The sequence below is a fragment of the Triticum dicoccoides genome, chromosome 1A, assembly GCF_002162155.2.
Source record: "Triticum dicoccoides isolate Atlit2015 ecotype Zavitan chromosome 1A, WEW_v2.0, whole genome shotgun sequence".
NCBI classification, from domain to species: domain Eukaryota; kingdom Viridiplantae; phylum Streptophyta; class Magnoliopsida; order Poales; family Poaceae; genus Triticum; species Triticum dicoccoides.
Window position 1 is genome coordinate 22,632,393 of NC_041380.1, and position 6,012 is coordinate 22,638,404.

The following is a 6,012-nucleotide window of genomic DNA, read 5'->3' on the forward strand; positions in this document are numbered from 1 at the left end:
TTTAATTCTTTTTGCTTTTAGGTCAGCAAAATTCTAAACTTTCTGTTAGTGCTTTTAGTTTTAGAAAAAAATATAAACTTTCTGTTAGTGCCATTAGTTGTAAAATTTGAAAACATTTTTTTGTTTTCTGTGTTGCTTTATTTATTTTATTTTGTTTCTACTTACAACAAAATACTTATTGTTGCTATTTTTATTTTTTTTTCATGTTTTTTTTGTTTTCTGCATTATTTTTTTTCTTTTGTTTTTTTGCTTTATTTTTTAATTCTTTTTGCTTTTAGGTCAGCGGACACCGCTATTTTGGTTGGTGCTCTTTTCATCTTGGTCAAACGTGTAAATGTAATCCTATTTATCTCGTATCCTTTCCAAATCATTACAGTCAAAGATGGTCCCCTGGACAACAAGTACAGCTCATCACAAACAGTGCTGTCACCTCTGAGACGTTTTTCCAACCAACTGCTGAAAGTCCTGATGTGTTCACATGTAATCCAGTCGTCGCACTCCTCCGGGTGTTTGGAGCGTAGACTGTTCTTGTGTTCATCGACATACGGGGTCACCAAGGTAGAGTTGTGTAGAACTGTGTAGTGTGCTTGAGACCAAGAATATCCGTCCCTGCATATTATTGAGTCCCTTCCAAGGGTGCCTTTTCCAGTCAGTCTCTCCTCATACCGCGATTTAGGGAGACCTATCTTCTTAAGGCCAGGAATGAATTCAACACAAAACCCGATGACATCCTCTGTTTGATGGCCCATGGAGATGCTTCCTTCTGGCCTAGCACGGTTACAAACATATTTCTTTAGGACTCCCATGAACCTCTCAAAGGGGTACATATTGTGTAGAAATACGGGCCCCATAATGACAATCTTGTCGACTAGATGAACTAGGACGTGCGTCATGATATTGAAGAAGGATGGTGAGAACACCAGCTCGAAACTGACAAGACATTTCGCCACATCACTCCTTAACGTTGGTACGATTTCTGGATCGATCACCTTCTGAGATATTGCATTGAGGAATGCACATAGCTTCACAATGGCTAACCGGACGTTTTTCGGTAGAAGCCCCCTCAATGCAACCGGAAGCAGTTGAGTCATAATCACGTGGCAGTCATGAGACTTTAGGTTCTGGAACTTTTTCTCTGGCATATTTATTATTCCCTTTATATTCGACGAGAAGCCAGTCGGGACCTTCATACTGAGCAGGCATTGAAAGAAGATTTCTTTCTCTTCTTTCGTAAGAGCGTAGCTGGCAGGACCTTCATACTGCTTCGGAGGCATGCCCTCTTTGTCGTGCAAGCGTTGCAGGACCTCCCGTGCCTCAGGTGTATCTTTTGTCTTCCCATACACGCCCAAGAAGCCTAGCAGGTTCACGCAAAGGTTCTTCGTCACGTGCATCACGTCGATCAAAGAGCGGACCTCTAGGTCTTTCCAGTAGGGTAGGTCCCAAAATATAGATTTCTTCTTCCACATGGGTGCGTGATTCTCAGCGTCATTCGGAACAGCTAGTCCGCCGGGACCCTTTCCAAAGATTACGTGTACATCATTGACCATAGCAAGTACGTGATCACCGGTACGCATGGCGGGCTTCTTCTGGTGATCTGCCTCGCCTTTGAAATGCTTCCCTTTCTTTCGACATTGATGGTTGGTCGGAAGAAATCGACGATGGCCCAGGTACACATTCTTCCTGCAGCTTCCCAGGTATATACTATCGGTGTCAAGTAAACAGTGCGTGCATGCGTGGTATCCCTTGTTTGTCTGTCCTGAAAGGTTACTGAGAGCGGGCCAATCCTTGATGGTCATGAACAGCAACGCCTTTAGGTCAAATTCCTCCTTTTTGTGCTCATCCCACGTACGTACACCGTTTCCATTGCACAGCTGTAAAAGTTCTTCAACTAATGGCCTTAGGTACACATCAATGTCGTTGCCGGGTTGCTTAGGGCCTTGGATGAGAACTGGCATCATAATGAACTTCCGCTTCATGCACATCCAAGGAGGAAGGTTATACATACATAGAGTCACGGGCCAGGTGCTGTGATTGCTGCTCTGCTCCCCGAAAGGATTAATGCCATCCGCGCTTAAAGCAAACCATACGTTCCTTGATTCCTTTGCAAACTCATCCCAGTACTTTCTCTCGATTTTTTCCACTGCGACCCGTCAGCGGGTGCTCTCAACTTCCCGTCTTTCTTACGGTCCTCACTGTGCCATCGCATCAACTTGGCATGTTCTCCGTTTCTGAACTGACGTTTCAACCGTGGTATTATAGGAGCATACCACATCACCTTTGCAGGAACCCTCTTCCTGGGAGGCTCGCCGTCAACATCACCAGGGTCATCTCGTCTGATCTTATACCGCACTGCACCGCATACCGGGCATGCGTTCAGATCCTTGTAGGCACCGCGGTAGAGGATGCAGTCATTAGGGCATGCATGTATCTTCTCCATCTCCAATCCTAGAGGGCATACGACCTTCTTTGCTGCATATGTACTATCGGGCAATTCGTTATCCTTTGGAAGCTTCTTCTTCATTATTTTCAGTAGCTTCTCAAATCCTTTATCAGGCACAGCATTCTCTGCCTTCCACGGCAGCAATTCGAGTATGGTACCGAGCTTTGTGTTGCCATCTTCGCAATTGGGGCACAACCCTTTTTTGTGATCCTCTAACATGCGATCGAACTTCAGCTTCTCCTTTTGACTTTCGCATTGCGTCCTTGCATCGACAATGACCCGGCGGAGATCACCATCATCGGGCACATCGTCTGGTTCCTCTTGATCTTCAGCAGCTTTGCCCGTTGCAGCACCATCACGCACATCGTCCGGTGCATCTTGATGTTCAGTAGCATCACCGTATTCAGGGGGCACATAGTTGTCATCGTACTCTTCTTCTTCGCCGTCTTCCATCATAACCCCTATTTCTCCGTGCCTCGTCCAAACATTATAGTGTGGCATGAAACCCTTGTAAAGCAGGTGGGTGTGAAGGATTTTCCGGTCAGAGTAAGACTTCGTATTCCCACATATAGGGCATGGACAACACATAACACCATTCTGTTTGTTTGCCTCAGCCACTTCGAGAAAATCATGCACGCCCTTAATGTACTCGGAGGTGTGTCTGTCACAGTACATCCATTGCCGGTTCATCTGCGTGCATTATATATAATTAAGTGTGTCAAAAATCATTACAGAACATCATGAATAGATAATTAAGTGACCAAATTAATAGAAGTTCATCATCACATAAAAACCAAAGTACGTACATAGTTCTCATCTAACAACATAAAGCTCTGCAGAGCATCTAAATTAATTAAACCATACATTGAAACTATGTAAAACATTTCAATGCGAAAACAAATGCGATCATAATCGCAACTGTGACGCCCCCGATTCAATCGTACACTAATCATGCACGCAAATGTGTACGATCAAGATCAGGGACTCACGGGAAGATATCACAACACAACTCTACAAATAAAATAAGTCATACAAGCATCATAATACAAGCCAGTGGCCTCGAGGGCTCGAATACAAGTGCTTGATCATAGACGAGTCAGCAGAAGCAACAATATCTAAGTACAGACATAAGTTAAACAAGTTTGCCTTAAGAAGGATAGCACAAACTGGGATACAGATCGAAAGAGGCGCAGGCCTCCTGCCTGGGATCCTCCTAAACTACTCCTGGTCGTCGTCAGCGGGCTGCACGTAGTAGTAGGCACCTCCGGTGTAGTAGGGGTCATCGTCGACGGTGGCGTCTGGCTCCTGGACTCCAGCATCTGGTTGCGACAACCAGAAAGAAAGGGAAGGGGAAAAAGGGGGGGAGAAAGCAACCGTGAGTACTCATCCAAAGTACTCGCAAGCAAGGAACTACACTACATATGCATGGGTATATGTGTAAGGAGGCCATATCAGTGGACTGAACTGCAGAATGCCAGAATAAGAGGGGGATAACTAATCCTGTCGAAGACTACGCTTCTCGCAGCCACCGTCTTGCATCCAGTAGAAGAGAGTAGATTGAAGTCCTCCAAGTAGCATCTCCAAATAGCATCTCATAGCATAATCCTACCCGGCGATCCCCTCCTCATATCCCTGAGGTAGAGCGACCACCGGTTGTATCTGGCACTTGGAAGGGTGTGTTTTATTAAGTAACCGGTTCTAGTTGTCATAAGGTCAAGGTACAACTCCAAGTCGTCCTGTTACCGAAGATCACGGCTATTCGAATAGATTAACTTCCCTGCAGGGGTGCACCACATAACCCAACACGCTTGATCCCATTTGGCCGGACACACTTTCCTGGGTCATGCCCGGCCGCGGAAGATCAACACGTCGCAGCCCCACCTAGGCAAAACAGAGAGGCCAGCACGCCGGTCTAAACCTAAGCGCACAGGGGTCTGGGCCCATCGCCCATAGCACACCTGCACGTTGCGAGGGCGGCCGGAAGCAGAACTAGCCCCCTTAATACAAGAGCAGGCTTACGTTCCAATCCGGCGCGCGCCGCTCCGTCGCTGACGTCTGAAGTGCTTCGGCTGATACCACGACGTCGGGATACCCATAACTACTCCCGCGTAGATGGTTAGTGCGTATAGGTATCCGACTGATAAGCTCGTAGCCGACTCAGATCAAATACCAAGATCTCGTTAAGCGTGTTAAGTATCCGCGAACGCCGAACAAGGCCAGGCCCACCTGTCTCCTAGGTGGTCTCAACCTGCCCTGTCGCTCTGCCACAAAGTAACAGTCGGGGGCCATCGGGAACCCAGGCCCACCTCTACCGGGATGGAGCCACCTGTCCTTTCAGCACCCTCGTCAGAATCACTTGCGGGTACTCAATGAGCTGACCCGACTTTAGTCACCATCTGTATAGTATGTATGTATGTATAGTATATACCCGTGATCACCTCCCAAGTGATCACGGCCCGATAGTATAGCATGGCAGACGGACAAGAGTGTAGGGTCACTGATGGAACACTAGCATCCTATACTAAGCATTTAGGATTGCGGGTAAGGTATCAATGACTGTAGCAGCAATGACAGGCTATGCATCAGAATAGGATTAACGGAAAGCAGTAACATGCTACACTACTCTAATGCAAGCAGTATAGAGAAGAGTAGGCGATATCTGGTGATCAAAGGGGGGGCTTGCCTGGTTGCTCTGGCAAGAAGGAGGGGTCGTCAACTCCGTAGTCGAACTGGTCAGCAGCAGCGTCGGTCTCGTAGTCTACCGGAGAGAAGAGGGGGAAGAAATAATGAATACAGAGCAAACAAAGCATCACAAAATATAACAAGGCAATACGCGGTGTTCGGTGTGCCCTAACGCGGTAGTAGGTGATACCGGTGATGGGGGGAAAACATCCGGGAAAGTATTCCCGGGGTTCCGTGTTTCCGGGCAGAGGAGCCGGAGGGGGAAAGTTGCGAGTTCGATAGGTTAGGGGTGTGTGGCGGACGAACGGACAGCGTATCCGGATTCGTCTCGTCCTTCTGAGCAACTTTCATGTATAAAGTATTTTCATCCGAGTTACGGATTAAAAGATATGATTTTCTAAAGATTTAAATCATTTTCTGATTTTAATTAATTATTTAAATTAACATTATCCAGAATAGTGTTTGCTGACGTCAGCATGACGTCAGCATGGCGTCAGCAGTCAACAGGGGTGTTGACTGGTCAATCTGACGTGTGGGACCCACTGGTCATAGACTGTTTAGGCTAATCACTGTTTAACTAATCTAACTACTGTTTAATTAAACGAATTAGTTAATTAGGTTAATCTAATTATGATTAATTAACTTAATTAACTCCTCAATTAATTAATTAATTTAATTATTATTATTTATTTAATTATTTTTATTATTTATCTATATTTTTTTTAATTCCTAATTCCTTTTTTTAAATAAAACGGTTTGGGCCGTGGGGCCACCCGGTCAGTGACCCAGGGGGCATAACGGGCGCGCGGGCGTGCGGGCGCTGGCGCCCAGCCCGAACGGGCGCACACCCAGGGGCGGCCAGATCCGGCGCGGCACCGGGCGGGGACGCA